The 13,357-nt window shown below is 36.8% G+C and overlaps 1 long non-coding RNA gene across 1 annotated transcript in view; it reads left to right on the top strand.

Moving 5' to 3' along the window:
* The window catches only part of LOC110365697 (uncharacterized), a 176,292-nt gene that overhangs the window by 135,357 nt on the left and 27,578 nt on the right, over nt 1–13,357 (top strand). The window contains exon 2 of the long non-coding RNA XR_002425410.2: nt 1,357–1,405. This is a non-coding gene — a long non-coding RNA (uncharacterized LOC110365697). The remainder of the gene's footprint in view (nt 1–1,356; nt 1,406–13,357) is intronic.

Genomic DNA, 13,357 nt, shown 5'->3' with positions numbered 1-13,357 from the left:
GCACTATATTATTATTGTTGTTACAGCTCTGCTGTTAAATTTGTGGCGTGGTTTAGCTTTTGTATCTGAAAAAAGGAGAGCAATGAGCTGGATCTTGAGTGCTATAATTCAGTGGAATCTGATTAGAACCAATTTAACTTCATAGATGATCTGACCCTTAACAGATCTGGAAACCGTGCCTCCATCTTTACTTTGGAAAGAAAGATTAGTCATGGGAATTGACAATGAGGGCTTCTGACAAATATTGACTTTTTCTAATGGTAATTACTGCAGAGACTGTTTGAAAGCATCTGAAAGAAGGATCTAAATGTGAAATGCTGCCAGGAGTTGCTAATATAGCTCATCTTTAGTAGCTGCAAGTAACTGTGACTGGTGTAGACCTACACAAGCGGCTCTGAGTTTTAAACAAGAGGTTGTGCAAGGAACAGGGCAGAATAGATAACTCTGAACATTGTGGGGTACCAGTTTCTTCTCACTGAAACCAATTTTCTGAGATTAAAACCTGCAAACCCTGGCTTCTGTTTATGCAAATATTTATACTGAATTGAAAAATTATTTCACTTCCAATGAGGTACTGCAGAATGGCATTATTGCTGGGGAAATCTCCTGAACAGAGCTGCAGTTAATAAAGAGTAATTCATACCGTTGAATCACAGGGCACTTGCCTTTTACATGTGTACCTAGATATCACCATTAAGGTCAATTACAGGCCAATACTTATTAAGCAGTGGAGCTAGAATGCCTTGTTTCCTTCACAGACTTGTAGTATCTTATCTGTATAAACATCTTTCACTAAGCTGCTTCATTTGTAGTTCTTCAGATCTAGCTGCTGTGATTTGTTGGGTCTGTAACAGCTGACAACATACACAGGTTCAGTACCTGAAAAATTATCAATACATCACAATAAAATAATGACTAACCACTTGAATATCTTCTGGGTTTATACAGCAGTTTGGGGGAAGGCGGAATATCAGTATGGCAGTTCTTTTGATTTATGTTTATGCCTCTTAAATGGGAGGCTTTGTAATTCATAAAATTATTTTCTGTGCCTGACCAATAAACTCCTAAAATGGAAGAAGGCCCAGAGGAGATAGGGAGGGTGAAGTGCCCCTGAAGCTCAGGGCCTGAGGCAGGGTGTGACCGAGCACAGGTGTTGAAAGCAGACCAGCTGGTGCTGTAAATGTTTCGCCTTGAGTTCATTAAGAGAGTGTGACTGTCTCCCTGAGTTAGCCAGGTCAGTGTGGGGGGAGTCAATAGGTGGCTCAGCCCAACAGAGGGTATAAAACCTGAAGAACAAAAGTATTTCAAAGAGAGCAATGGCCTTCAACTGACTTCAACCCACCTTGTCCTTTCCAGCATAGCGATGATCAATGTATTCCATGGACCAGCAACAAGAATCACACCGGTAATGTGATTAAATTATTTATTTGAATTGCTAGACATATATGTTGCTAAGTGTACCTTACATTTGTGTTGTATTATGCAATGTATGTTTATCAGTCTGCTAAAAAGAAATCCTGTGTAATATCTACTCTCTTTAATTAAGTAAATTTGATATTAAATTTAACACCCTCCATGCATGGAATAGCTAAAAGAACCTGGTCAGAGAATATTAGACCCCAATGGATTCATATAGCATCTATCATCTTAGTAACAGTTGGGCAACCATGTGAATTGATCTGTATTGGATGCCAGTGAGAACAGAGGATTCATGTAGGCTCTTTGTACATCGATGTGCTTTTTGAGTAACAGACAATTTTTTGCAGTTTTTAGATAATACTCTTCTGAGTCACTGACCAAGAAGTTCTTTACCTAAATGAACTAATAAAACCAGCCTGACATCAAAGGTTACAATTATTGCTTTGGCGAATGAAGGAGAAAGTTATGCAGATTGAACATTTTAAACTGTGCTTTGTAGTTACGCAATAAATGTTCCAAGTGTTAAATGGAGGATTAACTTCAGTAGTAGAGCTCAACAATATGAAATTTTCTGAAATTATTCCTTCCATCTAAAGAGTCAAGTAAATCTAGTTTTGTTTGATTTCTGAACTGTTTTAAGCTGTGTGTGCTTTTTGATGCATTAGGATATTAGTTAGAAGGATGGTGCTATCATTCTGTTTCTGTATCTTATGTAAATGATGACATTTTTATGGTGACCACTGTTGCAATAACGTTGCTATTCTGAACTTATATTGGAATTCTTATATATGAACTCTGCTTAAATATGTGTGAAGATTATTAACTCCAAGCAACAAAAGAGAAAGCTTTGGATGCAAATAAGTTAAGCTGACACACTCAATACTATTAATTTCATAGAATTAGCAATAAAATACAGGATATACTCTTATGTCTAACCAGGAAATACATAATGTAAATCATTGTTTACAACATAGTGTGGCAATATTGTCTTGAGAGATATAAATATTATGTGTTACTCTTTTTTTATTGTTTTTTTTTTTAACCTGAAATTAACCGCAATATAACACTATAATGTTGCCATTTCTGTTCTTTTCCAAGTCAGAAAGTGGTATGTCATCATTACTAGGACAAAAAAAATCATATAGTCTTCTTGTCATTACATTGCATTCTGCAGAACTGGTGTCATTCTAAAAAGCCAGTCTTGATGACTTTGTAAAATAAGTTGCAGTCTCATCTATGAGTGTAATGCAAGTCTTGCAGAAACTTTCCCAGATTCAGAACTGTACGGTTTACTTCCATGCTCTGCAATCTAAACTTATTAATATGCAATTAGGAATTATACATATGTACCAATTCTTACTCATCATGACTTAATATTTGGACTTCAGAAATGCAAATATAAAAGGGCACTTACAGTTTTACTGTCCCAAGAACAGTTTGACAGTTACTAATACAAGTTTCTCACTAGTACCAGAATACAAGTTTACCAGCGTTGTCACTCTTCTCAAATATCCCTTCTCATGTCCTGGTATCCAGGATCATTCAGGTGTAAAAGCAGAGCTGTTTACGTCGATAATCTGATTTATCTTTAATTGATGTTGATTCGTTTGCTTGTTCTTAAAAAAGGGTTGTGTTTGAATAAGTTTATGCCTAGATATAACTTTGAAATTGTTTATGAGTATTGTTTCTCTAGCCTGTACTTGAACTGTGTGATTGGTCTAAATCTGTTTATTTTCTCTGACTGGATGATTAATATTCTGCAAGTTGCTACTGCTTCTGCCAGAATCATGTTCTGTTTCGTACTGTCTTTTCATTTAATCTGTTTAATTGGCTAGAATCCAAATCTCTTAAGATGGATAACATTGGAAAGCCTCATAGGGATCAGGACTCCTTTAACTCTAGAAAATGTTATTCATTACTGGTTCTGAAGAAGCTTTTATAAAACACAGGAGGCACGAGACAGCTCATATTAATGTCCATATATTATTTTAAATACTTTCATAATTCAGCCTATGTGTATTTCTATACATATATGCCAAATATTCAAAAGTAGTTATCTATTTTATAGTTTAGTCTTTGAGTATCAAAGAGAAGACACTTTATAGTGATTTGCTCTTCCATCTTCTGAATATTGGGCAGCTGATTTTCAAATTATTGGTGTCCCAAGGAAAGGAGGATTCTAAATACCAAGTCTCTTTTGAAAATCTCACTTTGGTCAGCTAAAAGTGCTAGAAATAATTGTGATGGTTACACTTTGAAAAGAAACTGTGTAAGGGTGTTTATCTCTAAACCACATGCATATTTAGAAACCAGAAAACTTTCTCTGTGTGATCATCCCTATAGCAATGAGAGCTTTCTAAAAGTTGCTCACGAACAAAATGAAACAAGAGTCACTTGTTCAATGGAGCTTCATTTACCACACAGGCCAGTAAAGCAATGAAAATTGATTGGGCATGTGTGGTGTGTGGTAGAGACAAAGAACTGAAACAAGAGGGCAAGAAGTTTTCTTTAACATTCCCTGGATTAGCTGAGTGCTATTCCCATATAATCCCAGGAACAGTTCCTCAGCACAAGCATAGGCAATCTCATTTTCTTTGTGTCACATGGGGAGAAACAAATGCAGAAACAGCAGAAACAGTTAAGACCAGCCATTACTGGAAGTTCTCTTTTAGTTCAGGTAAAACAAGTTGTCTTCCATTGTGATGAGTAATCAGAGAGAAAAATGTCTTGGATTAGTACATTAATACATTAATGCTGTACTTTGGTCCTTTCCAGATGCACATCGAGGATAGACAACACCTTATTGCTTTCCACCTGGGACAAATAGAATTAGACTTCACAAACAGAAGCAGTGATTATAGTGAACTCTTCTCTCCCTTTTGTCTTTTTATAAGTAGAACTGAAGGTGAAAGCACATTCTGTCAGAGGAATGTGTACCATATCTCTAAATATATGTGTATATATAAATATATATAAAGACATGAATAGAAAATAACTTATAACTTAAAACAAGTAGAAAAACAGCCATGCTTGGTGTTAAAATGTTAACATTTCTAATAGACTAGAAGGTCAGTGCTCAGATTTAGCATTTTATCATCTATGCACCTTACAGATCATTTTTTAATTCAATATATTTTCTGCATACCACTACAGTTAGTCTTTGCTTGATACTACTTTGTAAATTTTTGAGGCAGTTTCATACAATGTATCACCTTTATTCATTATTAAGAAGGCAAGCCACAGAACTCCCATATTTTCACTAGGGTGCTATTAATAACAGGAAGAGAGCTAGCCAAGGCAAGACAAGAATAACGATTGTACAAAGAGAAAACATTTCAATTAAATTTTCTTCTTCACTGGAGAAAAAAGGCTAAACAGTAAGTCTACCTAACAAAACTACTGGAATGAACTAACCGAATCTGATTGTAGTTTTAATTGAACTATTGATTATTTTGTTATTTTTAGCTAGCATTTTAAAAAATAGATAACTTCTAGTGTACTCTCAATAGTATTGGTAATGCTTCTGTTATTCTGTATTATAACATGAAATGTATATTATTAATTTTTTTTTACACAAAAAGATGGAAAAAGTCATAATTTCAAATATTCAGAGAGTTTCATGTACACTGGACTGCAGGCAATGTTTGTAGAACTTCGATTTATTAATACTTATTTGCTTACTTGTGTTATATTCCAAGGTAGATGGCACAAATATACAGAAGATAAATGTTTGCTTATCATGTGGTAATGAACACCATGTGCTTGAAAGACAATAGATGAAAATGTGTACCCTAACACCAGAGAGAAATCTGGAGAAAGAGCAATGTCTTGTTAAATAATTGAGCCTCACCTGAAATATTCAAACTTTCCACAGACATTTTAGAAAACTCTGGTTGTCACCCTGAGCTCTTGGCTCTGTACAGCAAATTCAAAGTTAAGCTCTAAGTAGTGTTCCCACTACCATTTTAGGTGCCCTAGATATTGCTGATGATCTTACACACGCTGTTCTCCAAGGGTGCTATGACACTTAGTACTTCAATTCTGGAACACCTCATAACTGAACACAGACACAATCAGTGCAGGCCGTACATGCAGTTCATTATTGTGTCTTGAACTTCCTAATATAAATCCCTGTGTAAATATAATGTGAAAAGATACTAATCAGATCAGCCATAACTATCCTAGAGTCCGCATTTGCTTACTGAGTATAACTACCTCTGAAAAATTTATCGCTCTCTGAGATCTCCATTGCAATAGGGTGTTGTAAACCCTAACCTTTCTATAAACTTTACCTTTTTATACACTTTTACCCTTTTGTTTAATGAGGCCGTTACAGAGTTCTGCACCAACATTAAAAATGGAAAACCTATTTGCAAAGGGTTGCTTTAGATTTTTTTTTTTCTTTTCAGCTTGTCCATGTTGATCTTTTCTACTTGCTTTGTTATGAACGTTCATGCAATATTTTTTTAATGCAAATGTAATCTTTCATGTGTGGATGAGAACAATTCCCATGTAAATACTAGGATTCATTATTCACTTAGGGAGTGCTGGCTCCTTTTCGGTAAATATCACTTTACCCAACCAAGCAGCAGAAGCAATACAACAGAATTTAGATGTCTGAACACAAGGAAGTAAGCAATAAGTTTCTAAAAATGTAATAGAAGCTGAATGTTGAAAAAAACTAAGGTTGAAATATAGCTTAATATTTCATTTACCATAATCAAGAAATCTATAGAAGTCCAAATCTGAATCTGAAATTATTTCAGAGAGAAAAAAGGAAATATTAATTAGATCCTCTTTCCTATCCATGGCTGCTGATAAAAATCAGTCAGTAGTAGATTTCTTTTCAAAATCGTCTATTTCTTACCTCAAGTACAGTGATATCTGGTATTGATATACAATATTTTCTTAAGCAATTAGAATTGTGCATTTACTGTAAAAACAGAGGCGTTGATACGGAACTCCTTACTTGATTGAAACTAGAAGGTGACTTTTCCCCAAAGGTAAATTGAGATAATTGCGTGGTGAGGAGTCAGTATGAACTGCCTTGTCTCAAATAGGCTTTCACAGTATCACAGTATGTATGGGATTGGAAGGGACCTCAAAAGATCATCTAGTCCAATCCCCCTGCTGGAGCAGGAACACCTAGGTGAGGTCGCACAGGAACATGTCCAGGTGGGTTTTGAATGTCTCCAGGGAAGGAGACTCCACAACCTCCCTGGGCAGCCTGTTCCAGTGTCTGTCACCCTTACTGAAAAGAAGTTTTTTCTCAAATTTAAGCGGAACCTCTTGTGTTCCAGTTTGATCCCACTACCCCTTGTCCTATCATTGTTTGCCACCAAGAAGAGCCTGGCTCCATCCTCATGGCACTCACCCTTTATATATTTATAAACATTAATGAGGTCCCCCCTTAGTCTCCTCTTCTCCAAACTAAAGAGACCCAGCTCCCTCAGCCTTTCTTCATAAGGGAGGTGCTCCACTCCCTTCATCATCTTCGTTGCCCTACGCTGGACCTTCTCCAGCAGTTCCCTGTCCTTCTTGAACTGAGGGGCCCAGAACTGGACACAATATTCCAGATGTGGTCTCACCAGGGTGGAGTAGAGGGGAAGGAGGACCTCTCTCGATCTACTAGCCACCCCCTTTTTCATGATTACTTATGTAACATGTTGACTTAGGGATCATTTTCTACCAGACACAGCGATTTTTGACTTAACTGTTTTTAAACAGGAAATTTTGCATAAGATTATTAAAGTTAATGTGACAGTCTGTTCAATTTTATATTGCTGACATAATAATAACCATTTTAGATACTTCTTATCTTCAGTAATTACACACCTTTTAGCATTTGGCATTAGGAAACTCTTGGTTACTCTTCAGCTAAACTGAAACTACATATTTTATGTAACTACAGTCTATTGAAGTTATGAAACAGGAGCAACAGAGGCTTACCCTACCAGTATGACAGATACTGCTTATGTAGCAAGGATTAATACAAAAGACAAGCGAAAACTTGTGGGATCCTTTGTGTCCTTGATGAGTTTTGGCATTTGCTAAGCAGCGCTTAATTCAATTTGCCTTCTATTTAATCTCTGTTTATCAAAAATTAAAAAAACAAAAACAACAAACAAACAAAAAGACAAAAACAAACAAACAAAAAAAAACCACAAAAAACAAAGACAAAAAAACAAAAAGCCTCCATTAATCTTTATTAAAAAACAAGATTCTGAAGTTAAGAATGTGACACAGGGTATCATGAGAATTCAAAACAGAGAGGAAAAAAGGTTGTTTTATTTAACTAATGAGAAGATTCAAAACTAGTGTATGAAGTAATTAAAATTAAGACGAATTTTGGATGTTGAATGGCTTTCATATTTGAGATTTGCTTCCTTTGGTTTTATATCTCTCTTTGTTTGTGTTTGCTTTTTATGCTGGAGAATCCTAAGATTAGAAGGGCTTAAACCATGTGTGGATGCAGAGCCCAGACAAGTCTATTTGCAGACCATTAGATGAAATTATTCTGAACTGTTTTATCAGTTTTATTGACATCAGCGAAGATTTATTTTTTTTTTTTAATGGGAGAACCCTAAATCAGATCAGTTGGAGTGACAGATCAGTTGGAGTGACAGTGCAAATACTCATAGTGTGAGGGTAGGATATCCATTCATCCCTGTCAGAATACTCTGAATCACATGATTCTGGAAATCAAGACAAAATAGTATTAAGAACACTCAATGTATTACAAAATAATCCTTTGACATTTCTGCTGGATCTGCTGTGGGCTATCATTGACGATCAGCACACCAGAACTCTAATATCTTAAAGTTACAGCTTGGAAAAAATGGTATTCTGTACTAATGTTGACATAAAGCCTATGTCAGCACAGTAATGGAAAAACATGAGTTATCAAATAAGAACACAGCAGTGATGATAAAAGACCAAAGTATTTTTAGAAATATGATTTGTTTTTATTCATAATTAGAGGAAGTTATGCTACTCTTGACTAATTCTTCTCCATTAAAATATATAAGTAATAACTGTAAACATATAATCAGCTCTTTATAATGCATTAGAAGTAAAGAATAAACAGCTGCTAAACAAAATAAGAAAAAATAGTGATAAGCATTCTCAAAGCTCAGAGAGTACGTGATAGGCACAAATTAAGGAGACTTATTGAGTGTGGTCAATAATGAATGTCAGGAACTGCTCAATGTTTCCACCTACATCATCTCGTTCTATTCACCATGTCCAAAACCCAACTTCCTCTCAGCTGGTGTTATAAGAAGGACAAATTAGCTGTTTCTTGGACTTCACAATGCTCTGTCTGAATGCAAAAACTGTTGGATAGCTGGAAAAACAACAACAACAAAAGATTAGTTATTTCTAGAAGAAGAAAATAATGACAAATAATTTGCTTTGTCAGAAAAACCTCGAAGTATTGCATGAGAGATTTAAGAAATTAGGTCCTAGGTATGCTAGAGGTACTAACAAGAGTGGGCTAAGAAGAACCTTATAAAGTTCAGCAAGAACAAGTGTAAGGTCTTGCACTTGGGAAAACATAATCCAGGAGTGCAGTCCAGGCTGGGGAAAGGGCCTTGGGGGCCTTGGTGGACAACAAGCTCCGTATCAGGGAACAGTGTGCTGTTGCTGTGGCACAAAAAGCCAACAGGATGCTGGGCTGCATCAGCAAGGGCATCACCAGCGGAGGTAAAGAAGTCATTATCCCACTCTACTCAGCGTTTGTCAGTCCCCACCTGGACTACTGTGTTCAGTTGTGGTCCCCACTGTACAAAAAGATATGGACAGGCTGGAGATGGATCAGAGAAGGGCCACAAAGATGATCAAAAGACTGGGAAGCCTGCTGCATGAAGAAAAGCTGAGAGAACTGGGCTTGTTCAGCCTTGAGAAAAGAAGGCTTAGAGGAGACCTCATCACCATTTTCCAGTATATAAAGACTAGCTACAAAGAAGATGGAGACTCCCTTTTTACAAGAAGTCATATGGAAAAGATGAGGGGTAATGAGTACAAATTATTCCTGGGGAGATTCCAGTTGAACACAAGGAGAAAATTTTTCACAATCAGCCATGGGAATAATCTTCCCAGGGAAGTGGCAGATCCCCCAATGTTTGACACTTTTAAAATTCAGCTGAACAGGGTGCTGGGCCATCTTGTCTAGACTGTGTTTTTGCCAAGAAAGGTTGGACCAGGTGATCCTTGAGATCTCTTACAACCTGGTATTCTAAGATACTTAAAATATTGCTTAGCTTGGTAGGCTGGTTTCATCCTTTCAAGGGTATCTCCTTGCTATGCCACGTTGCCAGTCAAACTGCCTTGACATTCAGGACTTCAAATCTCTCCTCTGCATCAGACTGGAGATGACTATTTACTGCAGCTAGACAAGCTGCTGAAACCTCACTAAAGAAACTATGGAAATATTTTTTGATAAATTAGTTATGCAGGTACTTCACTTCTGTTTTTCCCATATTTTCATCTCAGATACACAGCCAGCAGAACGAGGGAGACTGATTCTCTTAGGAGGTGACACAAAGATGACAGGTTGGTTTTCCTTGCAGAAGCTCATTTGCTCTATTGGCAGAGTCTTATTAAAGACAGGTACATCAGTTAAGATTCAGAGATGAGGTTTAGGTAGCCATATACATATTGTTAAAACATTCACTACTACTGATTGTCCAAAACAGGAGCTTTTACATTACTTTCTACAGAATGTACTCTTATCTCTGGACTGATGTATTGGTGTATAACCTCTCTAATAGGGCTGTGACTATGGGCAGTGCTGATGCTCCATCTATGGGTTATACTCAGATTGTGTCTGATGAGAAACTTGATTTTACCTTTGCTGGCCAGTATTCTCTTTCTTCCTGATCAGAGAGTCATTAAAGGGTACTTGAAAAGCAAGTTTTTAGACTTTAGGTATCAATGCTTGCTCTTAAACGGCAAGTTTAAGCCAAAGGGCATCTGTGTAACACTGGCAATGGTTTTTAGTTGGTTTGTACTGTGTATAATGGCTTTGCATGGATATCAGTAACAAGACTGAGCCTTCTGCCGCATGTCTGTGAATCATTTCCTTCTCTCTCCAGGCAGCAGTGTCAGGGAGTGGAAAGGGACTGGCAATAGGGATAGTCAGAAGCTCAGGGCTGAATCTGTGAATTAGTATTTTTATGGAGGTTCTGAAGAGGCACCAAAAGGCAGCAAAGTCTGCACCTCTCTATGAAGTGTCTGACAGGACTCCTTAAAAGCAAAATATAGTTTAGTCTTAATAGCACCATGAGGCCAATACAATATAAAAATGAAAGTCTGGGGTTTATTCTCTTCTTCCTGGTGCAGGTACCATCAATTTTTGTTACAAAGAATAAATACTGCTTTTTAAAAAACAAAGACAATAAAAACTTGGGGCAAGGGAAGGGTTCATATTCAAGTCAGCAAATCTAAAACAGAACTAGCATTGTTTGTAGATCTGTTGAGGCAGAAAATGTCATTTACACAGCCATTTTTCAAAGTGGAACCATGCGTCAGTAGTTACAGAACTTCAAATTTCAAATCCACGATTCCTTCCTCCCATGCTTCCCCGAATCACTTTGTCTGCTGGGATCTCATCAAAACATTCCTGTTTGCTCTTAACCTCTCTATTCCTTTCACCATCCCTGTGGCACAGCAACACTGACCCACATCTGCACTTCCAAATTGCATCTTCCTTTTCTCACGCGCATCCTTTCTTCAGACATTACCTGCATCTTTGTGAAGGAATCCAGCTTTCTGTTCCCCTTTTTCTCCCCCTTTTAGATTACTTTAGAATACTATGCTTACACTGTATTATATAGTAATCCTTAGTCTGTTGTGGGACCTTTTTGTTTCTCAGTCTTTAGAGATGGCCATCTATCTGATATAAAACTGTCTTATCCCAATGTAAGGGCAAACCAACATGCCTTCCTTTTACCATTTACATCAGCCAACAGAAACTGCTATGGAATGGAGTGGTTATAAAGGAATGGTCTACAGTTCTGTCTGGTGTGGACACTTCTTAGTATTTCATTTTGTTCAGCAAGTTATAATAAATCCAAGATCATTATTTTCCAACAATAAGACAGTGGGTAGTTTTGTGCTGTAACTACGAATTCTGGAGTCTGAAAATTAAGTAATAAAAGGGTTTTTTTTTTTTTAGTGTTTCATCCAATCAAAAATGTGATTGGTTGCTTGTTAAACTAACATATATTTGAGCCATTAGAACAGATCTCAGTATTTTCATTAATTCAAATAGTCTTTGTAGTAATTTAAAAAAAAATAAAATTCTAATGACTTGCATTATAACATTCCAGTACACCCAAACCAGGGAACTCACTATTTGTTAAGAGTCAGGATTGAAAAAAAAAACACCCCAAAATGCTATTAATAGATACCTGCTGGCACTGAGAATGCAATAATACGAATTGAGATCCCAGTTGGACATCCAGACATAAATCTAACGAACCACCTTCTATGCAGGCAGCCTGTCAAAATAAACTGAACTGGTGGAACACCAACCCTGAGAAGGTTAATGCCCAAGCTTTCTCTGTTTTATTTAAGCTGAGCTTTTTAGAGAAGCCCAAAGGACTTTGACACACAGTTCCCAGTGAAAGCAAACATCTGATTTCCTTAAGCCTTATTGAAAATCTTAGCATGAGACTATTTCAGGCCCTCTGACTGTTCTAAATTTGTGGAGATTTGAGCTACATATATTCCTCAATTACTGCTCCAGTACTCGCTGCCTCTAGATTGTGTGGTGCACAAGAAACTGATATTAGCAAGCTCTTATCATAGCTACCTCATGGAAAAACACCTAGATTAAATAAAGTTATGGTTTAAATGACATGTGAATATCTCCTTTTCAATTATTCATTTTAGAGCTGGATTTACAGACCACTACAGATGCTTTTGCTTCATTTCAGTAGATTTGTCATGAAAACTGTCACACTGCCAACTTTTGGATGAATTTTATGTGTCCATCCCAGACTGCAGAGATGCCTTTTAAAGGAGAGGGACTGTCAGAAAGGATGTCAGTTATTGCCTGTTGATGGAGTAGGATTTGTTGCTGACATCTGTTTAAGAGAAAGTCCTACAAGCCCACCATCTCATCTGCCATAAGGCCATAAGCAGCCATTAGAGTTCTTTTGATACCTACTACCCTAAAGTGCATTTCAGTTGACAATTGCAATGATGGACTGATCCTTTATTGTTGCCTAGGAGCCTGATTCAAGTCAGTGGGGAATGGGGAAGACCCAGGGATATTTATAGATAGGAAGCACCTCTATAATTGAATTGCCTTTTATTCTCCATTAGATTAAGTTATTGTTTTTGTTTCATGATAGCATACACCACTGTTATTCTTAAAGAGAAGAATGAAATGGAAATCCTTTAAACCAGGGGTGTCAAACTCATTTTCACGGGAGGCTACGTCAGCCTTATGGTTGTCTTCGAAGGACTGAATGTACTTCTAGGAATGCATAAATGTAACTACTTCTACATTTATATGGTCCTAAAATTACATTTGGCACTTCAAAGGCAACCATGAGGCTGATGTGGTCCCCAGTGAAAATGGGTTTGATACCCCTTCTGTAAGCCACTATGTCTTTATTACCATTTAAGCCTGAGGATATATGCATTATTAATATCAGTCTCCAAGGGTATCAATTAATGTTAATTGATATCAATTAATATAATCTCTCTTTAGGAGAGGTTACATTAAAAATATAGGGTCAACTAGCTGCGAAATCCAGGATTGCTTGTCAAAAGATTAGGACTTGTTGATATGACGGCTGCAAAAAAAATAGATGAGGCTGCTTGTTTTAAGTGGGGGGAGGAATAATGTGCACAGCTGAGTCCTTTCTGGCATGCTGTAGGAACATATCTTTCTTCACAGAAAGAAAAAAAAATACAACAAAGCCAA

This window comes from Columba livia, chromosome 6 (genome assembly GCF_036013475.1).
Source record: "Columba livia isolate bColLiv1 breed racing homer chromosome 6, bColLiv1.pat.W.v2, whole genome shotgun sequence".
Lineage (NCBI taxonomy): Eukaryota > Metazoa > Chordata > Aves > Columbiformes > Columbidae > Columba > Columba livia.
This window is presented reverse-complemented; position numbering and strand designations above follow the sequence as displayed.